The following is a 13,802-nucleotide window of genomic DNA, read 5'->3' as shown; positions in this document are numbered from 1 at the left end:
TATTGTCAAACAAGTAGCCTTTTGTTATGAAAAGGCTCTGATTTCTCACCCCCCCCCCCACACACACACCATTCTGTGGACTCTGGACTGATTCTTGCTTTTGGATGATCTAATCAGAGCAACTGAACTTGGACACCGGAAGCTTGAGTTGACGATCTGCTAACCCTGAGACTACTGTCAAACAAGTAGCCTTTTGTTATGAAAAGGCTCTGATTTCTCACCACCCCCACCCCCCACACCATTCTGTGGACTCTGGACTGATTCTTGCTCTTGGATAATCTAATCAGAGCAACTAACTGTGGTGGCAGGTTCAGGTAATGATCTGCTAAACCTGAGGCCATGGACAGTTTAGAGAGATTTGTGCCAACCACATAAAACAGGGAAATAGATAATGCAGACACAGACACCGTGGACGTGCTAACGCAAAAGGATCGATTCCATGCTCCGTAACTTGAAGAACCTGTGAGTGTTTTGAGTTGTAATATAAGATAAATTAAGATGAATTAAATGAAATTTCCGTAGCTTTGTCATTATATCGCTCGATTTCATGTAAACAGATATTATAGGAATTTGGCATCAGGTTAGAGAATGGGTACTTTCTGTGTACTGGGCAAATGCAATAACCTGATAGCTACCACATTACAGACACGCTGAAGGGCTCGTCCGGCTATGCTGAGCAGCAGATCCAAGCATCCTAACGCTTTACCGACACAAATGAATGGTTACACGGTTCTGGAATAACAAACCAACGTCTGAAATACCTAAAAATAAATCGAGTTCACTCGATCAACAATGTATTGAATGAGGTGGACCATTGTCACTGATTCCAATCCCAGAATATACCACCGCTGCAAAAGACAGTGACGTGTGCCTTTGACAATTCCTTTCTGTGTGACAGAAACAGAATATTGAACAGCCCAAAGCAGGAATGCATGGAGAGATATTGACACAACAAATGGTCGAATGTTCACCTAGGAATGAAATCACTGCAGGCGAGTACTTTTAGCTCGGTCAGCAAATGATTTTACAGGTGGAAACGCCTTGCAGCAGTCAGTGTGTTCCCCATTTTTCCCCTTGGCCTTTCTCGCAGAATACGGCCGTGTGGCCTAATGGATAAGGCGTCTGACTTCGGTGCTTGAATGATGGAAGTCATCAGAAGATTGCAGGTACGAGTCCTGCCACGGTCGTTTTGACAAACTGTCGGATTCAGTTCACTCCCTGCAGTATGATTATCCGCGTGGGGATTAATCGGAATACTCCACTCCCGGGGAAAACGTAATGCATCGTCTTCGTTCTACGCAACATATAATTTTAAGTGTCTAGTCTGTGTAGTATTTCTGCCGACACATAAACAATTTGCTGGAGCTTCTCAGATCTTCAGGAGGAGCTGCTGCTGGGAAGGCAAAATTAATTTCACATTCAGCTCCGTCTCAGAGCAGATCTTATCGGCAAGAATTCACCACACAGCACTGAGGGTGATTTCTTCTGGTTCCAACCCTCGTCCTCTCGGACACAGCACGCTGGTTATCTGCCTGCTGTGGGATGTCTTCATCACTAATTCCCGAGCAGACATCAACCGCCTCAACATTAGGAATCTTCACTGCTTCTCGAACCTTACCCCCACTGAATTTACTGCCCTCTAATCTTTCAGCACCGGTCCCAAAGTTACCATCCAACCTGCTGACAAAGTGCTGCTGTTTTGGAGTGGCGGACTGACCTCCAACTGGCTGAGACTAGGCGGGAACTTTCACACCTATCATGATGCATACACCTCGAAGAATCCCGACACCGGATCTTCAGAGAACTGCATCCGGCATTATCAGTGACATCATCAACTCCGGAGAACCTCCATTCACTGTGGATAACTCGTGTTTCCATTGCCCTGAACTGTCCGCCTTCGACCTTCTACTTGATTCATAAGCCTAAATGTCGGGTTAGGCCCATTGTCTCTGCCAGTTCCTGCCCCACTATCCTGTGTTCTTCCAGCTCCAGTCCAAACTATGCTCCATAATTCAGCCCCTTCCCACCTACATTCGCGAAGCTTTTTGTGCTCTCGATCAACTCACAAACTTTCGACTCCCTGGCCCCGACCGTCGCATTGTCTCCATGGATTTCCAGTCCCTCATCAAGAGGGCGTTAAAACTCTCCACATTTCTAAAGTACACAACCAACCAGCATCCCTCTATCATCACCATCCTCCGTCTGGCAGAACCGGTCCTCACCTCAACAGTTTCTCTTTCTGCTTCTCCCGCTTACTCCAAATTCAATGGGTAGTTATGGACACCCGCATGTGTCCCATATATGTCTCCCTTTTCGTTGCCTAAGTAAATCAATCTACCAAACCAATGTACCACACTTTCCCTGGTAACTCACCCCAACTGCGTCGACCAATGTATTGCTGCCGCTTCCTGCATTCACACTGAGCTCGACAATGTCAACCACTTCGCCTCCAGCTTCCACCCCACCCGTGAACGTCCCACTCAATGCAAGCGAAGCAACGGGAGAAGTAACCAGAGGTCCAAGAGCCAGTCCTCATCGGAGGATCAGTGAGGGTGAGCAACTTTAAATCCCCGGGTGTTCCTAATTCCGAGGGTTTTCCCCGGACCCATCACAAGTGCAAATGCGAAGGAAGCTCGGCGGCGCCTTTGGTTTCGTCGGAGTTTGCGGAGATCGGCAGGACAGCTGGAAACTTGACACATTTCTGTAAATGTGATACCGAGTGTATCGACTGGCTGCCTCATGGCTCGGTATGGGAACATCAATGTCATTGAACGTAAGTTCCTACAGACTGTGGTGTGTTTGGCCCAGTACATGTCCGGTGAAGCTCTCCCACCATTGAGCACATCTATCTTTACGGACATTGCCATTGCTTACATGGTGGGTGGTGGGCGATGATGATTTTTGCTGAAACTTTGGGGGGGGGGGGCTATTGACTCCTTTTATGTTGCTTGTGCTGCTTCATTATTTCCCTCAATCCCCATTTTCCCGCCTTCTGCCTGTGACCTTTGACACACTGACTGATCAGAAAATTTTGCTATATAAAAAAAAACAATTGTTCCGCCTTTACTGCCGTCCATAGCAATGAGTTCCCTAGATAGCAGAATTTTATCTTTATCTTTCTTCTGAAGGGGCGCCCTTGTATTCTGAGGCAGTGCCGTCTGGTCCTAGACTCCCTCCACTATGTGAATTATTCCCACCACATCCATACTCTCGCAGTCTTTCAATATTCTATAGTTGTCAATAATATGCACCCACATTTAATCAAACGCTTCTCACACGTAATCCCTTTAATCTCGGGATCATACCGTCCCATTGCATCATCAATGGGGACAGGAGAGGTTCCGGAGGATTGGAGGGTTGCCAGATGTTCTTCCCTTATTCAGGAAAGGGAGTAGAAATAGCCCAGGAAATTGTAGACCAGTGAGGCTTAATTCAGTAGTTCGTAAGCTGATGGAAAAGATCCTGAGAGGCAGTATTTATTGACATTTGGAAAGGCATAATATCATTAGGAATAGTCAGCATGGCTTGGTCAAAGGCAGGTCGTGCCTTACAAGCCTGATTGATTTTTTTGAGGATGTGACTAAACACATTGATGAAGGTAGAGCAGTAGATGTAATGTATATGGATTTCAGCAAGGCCTTTGATAAGGTACACCGTGCACGGCTTATTGAGAAAGTAAGGAGACATTGGATCCAAAGGGGCATTGCTTTGTGGATCCAGAACTGGCTTGCCCACTGAAGGCAAAGTGTGGTAGTAGACGGGTCAGATTCTGTATGGAGGCCGGTGACCAGTGGAGTGCCTCAGTGATCTGTTCTGGGACCCCAAGTCTTTGTGATTTTTATAAATGACCTGGATGAGGAAGTGGAGGGATGGGTTAGTAAATTTGATGAGGACACAAAGGTTGGGTGTGCTGTGGATAGTGTTGGGGTCTGTCAGAGGTTACAATGGGACATTGATAAGATGCAAAACTGGGCTGAGAAGTGGCAAATGGAGTTCAAACCAGATAAGCGTGAGGGGATATTGCCGCAAGGGCGCTCTGTGACGTTCAGCCGGTAAGGAGCTCCATTCCGGATTTGCTGTCCGTGCTAATCCCATAGCGTTCGTCTCTCCCGATGCTGCCCATAGGGATCTGTACACGAGCACCAGGACGCGTCCACGCACCGGTGGTCCTGTGATCTACGTGTACAGGAGCCAGACGTCCTCCCTGCACTTTGTAGTTCAGCCTGCGTCCAAAAGTAATTCAGTTTGCCTGCGTCGCCAGCGAGTAGACACTATATGAGGCTTTCTGTCGGAGAGGCTATGCGCTGGCAGGGAAAGAATTACACGTTCAGCTCTCCTTTTCTCTTCGCCGAAAGTGAGAGCCACAAACATCACCCACTATACTATCACCCTAGACACATCACAACAAACATATTGACGTCTATCTGTGACCGTGGTGAATGTCATCCCTCGGCGTCCTATGCAGCAAGGAGAAATCTCTCAGCTTACACAAACTATCCTAATATAATAATCGAGTGCTCAAAGAAATATTCTCATGAAACTATGCAAGAACTGCCCTGCCTTAACTTTACAAAGTGCTACATTTTTTCAAATTAAATTCCACCTGCCAATCCTTGACCACTTTCTAAGTTGGTCTATCCGCTTCATTGTCCAAGACACCACTGATACTGATATCATTTACAAACTTAGGAACCACCTGATTACCTCAAATTAGCCTCTGCCTGTCTAAATGCTGACAGATCCCAACACCCGCATCCCCTCCTGTAACTCTTCCACCAACGCTGTTAGACTCAACGACCTGCATTTATACATCTTTCTTCCATTTGCTGTACAGATCAAAGACAGATCGTATTTAACCATGATCTGCGAGGTGATGCATTTTGTAGGCAAAAGTAAGAGAGGGATGTCTACATTATTGATAAGGTTTTAGTGACTTTGAGATTTGTTTATAAATCCAAATATCCACGATGGCACTGGCAATACACGCGATGTATTGCCGACAGATCGCAAAATGTCTGGATGTATTTATTTTGAACCACTGTCGCTGCAATCTGAAGCCCCTAATTTCCCTTTAAGAAACGTACTGTTGATCTGTCTAAATTACTCAGCAGTTTAACGAGCTGCTGAAGGACCAGGTGGACTTGACTCTCGGGAATGCAGGTGCGGCACCTTTCAGCGATCAGCGAAGGTCAGCCATTAACATTGCCGGAAAAGAGGTCGGATCGGAAGACTTCAAGCCAGACTAAATCGCCGGGCTATGAAGCATCCTCTACCGGCATCTTCTTAGCCAAAGGCCAATGACTTGAAAACAAGATGCATTACGTCAGCGCAACATTGCAGTTTCGGAGGGAAATGAGGGACTGCTGTCTTCTCTGTTTCATGGAGACATGGCTCAGTTCGGTGGAACAGCCGGAAGGATTCTCGATCCACTGTTCGGAGAAGATAAGATGTATTGTGGTGCTGGGGGGGGGGGGGGGTGGAACGGCGGTGTTGTTTCATGATAAATTCGTCATGCTCTCCGTACATAGCGGTCTTGCCGCACTCTTGTTCCCCCAATCACAACATCCAATGATTGAGTTCTGTCGGTGCTGCTTACCGAGAGGTTCTCCTCATTGATCCGGACGGCACTTCACATACCGTCAGAGCAGATGTTAAGCAAGCAAACCATGTACTGAGTGACGCGACCAGCAGACAAGGAACTGCCTATCCTGAGGACTTTCAAATCATTGCGGGGTTTCTATCAGGCTTATGTAAGAAATTCTCGGCTTATTTGTCAACAGCACGTCATCCTCAGTACCAGCGGCTCCCGCACACTCGACCACGGTTAGAGCACGATCAGGAAAGCCTACCATTCCACCCACAGACCATATTTCGGGCATTCTGAACGTCTGGTTTTCTTTCTCCTACCTCCACCCAGGCGGAGGGTGAGGAACCAGACACCAGATGTATCGGCAACAATGTCGCGGGAATCGGAGGGCAGAGTACTGAACAGAAACAAAAATTACCCAGGGCTTATAAGAGAATCGTAATGTTACCATCTTTATAATGACACTGGAGAACGAGTGTTTCCCACTGATTCATTCAGAGCCCAGAGTGTTTCTTAACCTGAAGCATTGGGTGAACACGCGGTCTGCAAAGTGCTGAACAGTAGATTCGTGACAATATTTATCACATTTATTCATTATTATTCAGCTATAGGTTTTGTTTCATATTTTGGTGGTTTGATAGTTGTCTACTGATGCAGTCAGAACCTTATCAGCTTTCCTAGTGGTTTAGTGGTTAGGATTCGGCGTTCTCACCGCCGCGGTGGGGTTCGATTCCCGGTCAGGGAATTAAGATATTGCCTGCTGCAATTTAATGTGTTTATTTTAAATTATTTTGTGTATTAACTTGCTTCCACAACAACCCGATTCCTGTCGATGCTTAACCTTCATCCGCCTGATTCAGCACCATAAAATCTCAAAATATATGAGCAGAACATGACATTGTGAAAAATAGCGCAGGTGCTGTCTCAATAAAGCTCGAAATAACTGTGCGAGGTCTTACAGACAATAACTTGCAATCGATACAATGTAGGTTTGATCTTCTTCACTCCTCACTGCAACTCAATCCACTCAGAGATGCTGTCTGTCTGTAGAAGAGGGTGACCATACATTTCCCATATTGGACTCTGGTCCTACTCACTCAGTTTGCGACATCATCTTGACTCATCTGCACGGGGTCATCTCTGCTCAAATCTCAGTGAGTATTGTCAGGTCCAGTCGTGTTTATCGCCGTGTGCACAGGGACGGTGAGGGACAGGTACAATGAAACACTTGCAGCATCATTGCAGGCTCGAAAAGACAGACAGTACGCAACGCATATATTGTACAATTCTGCGTCATTAACAAAAGATGGATATCAATCTTGTGCCAGTTTCAGGCTTGGAAATGATTCCTCAGGCAAACTGATGTCATAGATTGCGAACTATTATATCCACGGGAGAGCATCCAGGCCCAAGAAAGGCTGTTTATTCCTTTTCTTTAAACAGACAGACAACAGAATGAAGGGAAGTGTCTAGTTCTTTTCAGCCAGCCTTGGCATTCAATGAGATCAGGCTGGCCGAGACTTTTTCTCAATCCCCCCCCCCCCCCGCCATACAGCAGTTGCCGGTCAAAAGTCGGCAGGTCACCTCCACCAAATCTTCTACCGTCCCCCCAGGTGAGAGGAGATAAACTTCTATCGCCCGCCTTTATTTCAACGCCCTGACAGCGCCTCCAGCTTCGATCAGAAACATATTGATAATAATGTTATATAATGGGACATTGTACTGAGTTTTGCTCGGTATTGACGGGATTTTGTGGATGCAGAAGCAGTCAGAGTCTGTGGGAGGGAACAACACTTGGTGAAACCCTTTCCCCAACTGGATAACACGGTGGATTGACATCTGCATACACGAATGGGAGCAAGGTAGGTTGCACGTCATTTGACGAGATTTGTTGATATCGGACAATTACACCGCTCAGTGACAATTGGCGAGGGTGATTTTGACGGAAGGTCAGCGAACCGATTTGTCTATGGCAATAGCGGGGTCGCTCGCTGGACAAAAGAGCAATGGGGAGTCTGTACAATGAGGGATATGAAACCGGCGAAAGCTTTTCACGTTCAGAGACCGTGCTGCCCACTTCAGTAAAAGGATGAAGTCCACTTCTTTACACTGACGCTGAAATATCCGTTCTCTGCATTTGATTCTTTTAGTTTTACAAGTCGGTAAAGCTGCAAACTACAAAGCGTTTATGCTGCCCAGAGGGGGATTGGTCAGAGTCGTAATAGAAATGAAAGTTGCACAATGAGTGTAAAAATCTATAAATCTGCCGGCTGGTACGTAGTTGTCAAATGAACACAGACAGCAGCCAGGATGTTAAATTTTTATTGGCAGTGAGGTTTCTATTCCCTGGCGCTGCAGTTTGAGCGCTGCAAACAGGATTCGAACAATGCGCGGAAAATCCCCATTGGATTTCAAGTCCAACGCCTTAACCACTCGGCCATCGCAGCTCCATTAATGTTCATTGCACCCACTGTAGCACTACAACTGAAGTCATGGTTGTACTTACTTTCGGTAATGGAAAAGGTGATTCATCATTCCAATACAAATAGTATAATTCGACAGCTTTGGAATTTGTTCCAACACAGTTATATCAGAACGTGAATGTGGACCGATAACACTGCCGTCAGTATCGTAACTGAAGGAGATTTCCATTGTTGGGGATAAAGGTCGGGATCAGAATCAGGTTTATAATGACGGACATATGTCAACATTACATTGTTGTTATATATTCTACCCCTCCTGAACCGAATTTTAAAATTGCATTTGCCTTCCTTTACCGCTGACTAAGCCTGGAAGTAAACATTCAGGGAATATTGCACAAGTTCACTTTGCACCTCTGATTTCAGAAAACCTTCCCCATTTAGAGACTTTTTATCCTTTCTTCCAAAGTGCATCACCGTACCACACGATGATCTATTTGACAAATCTCCTCCCTTTCCCCTCAACTGTCTTTGATCTTCAAACTGCTTGGAATCTTTTGAGTTATCTATCACGTTCAAGTCAGGCTACCTTTCTTTTATTGTCCTTTCTTCAGCCTAACTTCCTTCTTTCAGAGTGGAGTGACAGTCATAATTCTCCAGTCATCAGCATCTATTCTCGAATATCAAGTCAAGTCACTTTTATTTTCATTTCGACCATAACTGCTGGTACAGTACATAGTAAAAATGAGACTACTTTTTGAGGACCATGGTGTTACATAACACAGTACAAAAAACTAGAGTAAACTACGTAAAAAGCAACACAGAATAGAACTACACGAGACTACAGACCTACCCAGGGCAGCATGAAGTACACAAAACAGTACAGGCATTACAATAAATAATAAACAAGACAATAGGGCAGTAAGGTGTCAGTCCAGGCTCTGGGTGTTGAGGAGTCTGATAGCTTGGGGGGGGGGGGGGTGAAACTGTTACATCGTCTGGTCGCGAGAGCCCGAATGCTCCGGTACCTTATTCCCAAACGGCAGGAGGGAGAAAAGTTTGTAGGAGCGGTGCTTGTGGTCCTTCATAATGCTGGTTCCTTTGTGGATGCAGCGTGTAGTATAAATGTCTGTAATGGCGGGAAGAGAGACCCCGATAATCTTCTCAGCTGACCTCACTATCCGCTGCAGGGTCTTGCGATCATGAATGGTGCAGGTTCTGAACCAGGCAGTGATGCAGCTGCTCAGGAAGCTCTCAATACAACCCCTGTAGAATGTGATGAGGATGGGGGTGTGGGAAATGGACTTTCCTCAGCCTTCGCAGACCGTAGAGACGCTGCTGGGCTTTCTTTGCTATGGAACTGTTGTATATATATATATATATTGATACGTGAAGGAGTGCCTACAGAATCTCGTCAGTTACCACTTCCAGAACCCTTGTGTGTAGTCCAACTGGTCCCGATGACATCTAACTTCTGTCCTTTCAGCTTCACAGGCACCTTCTCCAGGTGATAACATCCACTCTCACTGATGCCCTCTGACACGTGTTTCTCGCTGCCTGCCATTATGCTGGAGTCTTCCACAGAGCAGCCTGGCGCAAAATATTCATTCAGTCCGTCCCTTTTCTTTTCCCCCCATTACTGCTTCTTCCGCGTCATTTTCCAGCTTTCTGATACCCACACTCGCGTCCCTTTTAATATTCATATGCCTGAACAAAGGTATTTTCTCCAGTATTGGCCAGTTTTAAAAGCGTCCCAAACCTCCGGATTCCCTCTAATGCTTGCTACATTATAAACCCTCACTTTTGGCTTTATGCTGTCTTTACTTTCTAGTATCAGCCATGGTTGCCTCATCCGCCCTTTCCAATATTTATTCTTATTTAGGATGCACTATTCCAATTAACCCGTAAAGCACCAGCCATTGTGGATTTTATCTCAGCCATGCTAGTGCCCCTTTCCAATCCACTGGCCCGCTCCAGACTTGGGTCGCCGTTCTTTTCTGCCAGTAACAGGGTCGAGGACTATTATCGTCCCTGTTTCTATTTCTGCGAGTGACGGGGTGGAGGACAGTTATGGTCCCTGCTTTCTTTATTCTGCGAGAGTGTCTGATCATAAGACCCTGGGGCATATTCTGACCGTCAACCGATTGAACTCCCGCCAGTCCCGTTGGCCATTGTTCTTTGGGCGGTTCAAGTTTACCCTCACGTACTGTCCAGGATCCAAGATCGGGAAGCCGGACGCGCTATCCCGCCAGCATGACTCCAAGGATGACACCTCCATTCCCGAGACGATCCTCCCACCATCCTGCGTGAGGCCACCCTCACTTGGGAGATCGAGGCTAAGGTAAAGGAAGCCCAGCGGGACGAAGCCGACCCAGGGAATGCAACCGGCGATCGCCTGTACGTGCCGGTCTCCGTCAGGCCTCAGGTTCTCCAATGGGGTCACACATCCCGGTTCACCTGCCACCCCGGGAGTGATCGGACCCTGGTAACGGACCCGGCGATCGCCTGTACGTGCTCGTCTCCGTCAGGCCTCAGGTTCTCCAATGGGGGCACACATCCCGGTCCCCTGCTACCCCGGGAGTGATCGGACCCTGGTAACGGACCCGGCGATCGCCTGTACGTGCCCGTCTCCGTCAGGCCTCAGGTTCTCCAATGGGGGCACACACCCGGTTCACCTGCCACCCCGGGAGTGATCGGAACCTGGTAACGGACCCGGCGATCGCCTGTACGTGCCGGTCACCATCGGGTCTCAGGTTCTCCAAAGGGGTCACACATCCCGGTTCACCTGCCACCCCGGGAGTGATCGGACCCTGGTAACGGACCCGGCGATCGCCTGTACGTGCCGGTCTCCGTCAGGCCTCAGGTTCTCCAATGGGGGCACACACCCGGTTCACCTGCTACCCCGGGAGTGATCGGACCCTGGCTCTCCTGAGGAAGCACTTTTGGGTGCCGTCCACGGAGGGGGCACCCATTCCTATGTCTCGGCTTGTTCCATCTGTGCCCGAGGAAAGGACTCTCATCGACGACCCGCGGGTCTTCTTCGTCCTCTAGCTGTTCCTGGTCGTCCCTGGTCACACATCGCCCTAGACCTCTTCACCGGTCGACCCCCCTCCCACGGAAACACAGCTGTCTTCATTGTGGTAGACCGATTCTCCAAGGCGTTGCGCTTTGTGGCCCTCCCTGAACTCCCTTCCTCTAAAGAAACCGTAGATCTTCTCGTCCGCCACGTCTTCCGCCTCCACGAATCCCCGCGGACATCGTCTCCGATCGAGGTCCCCAGTTCATCTCGCAGCTATGGAAGGCCTTCTGTCAGGCCTTAGGTGCATCGGCCAGCCTGTCATCCGGCTTCCACCCCCAGTCGAACGGGCAGACGGAAAGGATCAACCAAGATCTGGAGCCATCACCTCCCGTGGGTTGAGTACGCCCACAACTCTATGGTGAGCTCTGCCATTGGGAGGTTTCCGTTCCAGTGATCCCTTGGGTACCAACACCCGCTGTTCTCCGCGCAAGAAGAACAGATTGCGGTACCGTCGTTTCGGGACCATATAGACCGGTGCCGTAAGATTTGGAAGAAAACACGCGCGGCCCAACTCAGATCAACAAATCAACATAAGAAAACAGCCAACCGACACCGGACTCCGGCACCGGAGCTTTCAACCTGGGCAGAGGGTGTGGCTTTCCTGCAAGGGCATCCCGCTCAAAAGAGAACATAGGAAATTCGCCCCCCGCTTCCTGGGACCATTCAAGGCTGGAAAGGTTATCAATCCCACAGCGGTCCGCCTGAAATTGCCAAGGTCCATGCGCATTCACCCAACTTTTCATGTGTCTCAGTGAAAACCAGTCTCCGTCAGCCCCATGTGTCCCCCGGCTGAGACTCCCCCACCTGTCCGTCTCATCGACAACAATCCGGCATACACTGAACGACGACTACTGATGTGCGCCGTCGGGGCAGGTGTCTCCAATACCTGGTGGACTTGGAAAGGTACGGTCCTGAAGAGAGTTCCTGGTTCCCCCGTTACTTTCCCCGAGACACTTCCGTCATCCAGGACTCTAATCGGAACCATCCAGACAGGCCTGGAGGATCGGCGGGAGGCTCCTGTTGGCGGGGGGTGGGGGGGTTCTGTCTAGATCTCTTCTGGCAATCGCCTACATGGCTATGTTCCTCAGGAATTGTGCCTCAATCACCTCGTTTAGTTCCCAATCATTCCCAGGTTCCAATAACTACGAACACCTGCTTTCCATCAGCAAATGCAGTGTAAAAATCCTGTGACCACAACAAGGAGCTGCCAGATCGTTGGTTGACTCGTGTTTGAGTAACCTCACCCCATGGTTCTTAGGACGATCAGTTCTAAGTCGAGCATCGTTTCTGAATTCTGTACTGAAACCAAGACCCCGGGTAAACACTGCCTTGTCACCCATTCCTCGCCCGTGTTCAGCACTTAGGTTTGTTCCACAGCCACGTCTTTGTAACACTCTACCTATACCCATATTCTAGGGAATAAAGTCCTCAACTATTTAATACGTGTTACTGAAAACGGAAAGTAACAGTGGGCAATGTTTTGTTCTTATTGCTGTACTTCAGAGCAGGGCGGGGAGGGGATGTCTCGGGTCATTGCTCAAGAGCGCAAAGCACTGAGCGCTTTGCACGGTTTCTGTGGTGTAGTGGTTATCACATTCGCTTCACACGCGAAAGGTCCCCAGTACAATCCTGGGCAGAAACATTGTTTGGGTTTCATTGCTTCAAATGAACTTGAGATACAACTTTTCAGTTTGTGTTCAAGTTTACTGTCATGGGCATCCAGGTGTAAATATAATGAACATTTGCTTTTCTAGCAGTAGCGCATTGTATTTCAAACCTGGCAAAGGTAACTTAAAGAAAGAAGAATTAGTAGAAATTATATATAATTTCCAGTCGAATATAAACGGATTTAAACCTAAGGAGGTTCGTGGATAACGTACACTGCGTAACGGGAGAATTAGCCTTCAAACCTATTGTCATGTATTGTCGCATGAGGATGCACTGTGGTTTCAACGGAGCTCACATCTCAAATGTTGTCATTGAGACTAACATCAGGAAGAATAACCGAGTGCTGCAAAATTTTAAACCTACTTTAACATGTTAAATTGCTTTCTTTTTCCAACCCCCTGTATTCCACCCCTTCCTAGTCCCACCATACAGACTCTGTTCAAATTCTCCGCCACGGTCTTCTAGGTTCCACCTTTTCCGTCTGCCTCTCCTCTCTCTCTATCTCTCACTCACCCCCCCCCCCCACACACACACACACACGCATTCAATCTCTCTGTTTTTCTTTGTTTTCTCTGTCGCGAGCAGCACCACAACCACCCCACGTCAGCCGCGCAAATACTTGTGCTTCTTACAGTTTAAGCCGCGGTGAAAACAGTTGGTAACATTAACACCCAAATTATTCAGGACTCGAATCTGCCAGCGCCCGGTATTTACGGCATTATATTAATCTTCGGTTACCTTCTCGCCTTTTTCAATACCGCAGAGATTTGGATTCTAATATAAACCGCGATCATTTTCCTGTTACCCCTCTAATTTTACCCCACTTTCTTGTGCCGATAACATCAGTCATGGAGAAGGAACAATGTAAAAACAAGGCCGTGCCGAAAGTATTCAGACTGCCTACTCTGATTAACATGCACCGGGAACATCTCTACAATCCATGTACCTATCCGAAATTTTCAAACGTTGAGATCGAGCACGTATACACCACTTGTGCCGACAGCTCATTCCACACCCTCGCGATCCTCTGAGTGAAGAACATCCCCCA

General features: G+C 47.9%; 2 non-coding genes across 2 annotated transcripts; both read left to right on the top strand.

The window, feature by feature from the left end:
- Window positions 1-1,095: 1,095 nt before the first annotated feature.
- On the top strand, window positions 1,096-1,187 carry trnar-ucg (transfer RNA arginine (anticodon UCG)). The gene is given in 2 exon segments: window positions 1,096-1,132; window positions 1,152-1,187. It is a non-coding gene; the product is annotated as a tRNA-Arg (tRNA).
- An 11,468-nt stretch (window positions 1,188-12,655) lies between these two features.
- On the top strand, window positions 12,656-12,728 carry trnav-cac (transfer RNA valine (anticodon CAC)). Its single transcript has one exon. It is a non-coding gene; the product is annotated as a tRNA-Val (tRNA).
- Window positions 12,729-13,802: the final 1,074 nt, after the last annotated feature.

This window comes from Hypanus sabinus, unplaced genomic scaffold (genome assembly GCF_030144855.1).
Source record: "Hypanus sabinus isolate sHypSab1 unplaced genomic scaffold, sHypSab1.hap1 scaffold_466, whole genome shotgun sequence".
NCBI lineage: Eukaryota > Metazoa > Chordata > Chondrichthyes > Myliobatiformes > Dasyatidae > Hypanus > Hypanus sabinus.
Note: the sequence above shows the minus strand (reverse complement) of the source record. Positions and strands in the feature narration are given on the sequence as shown.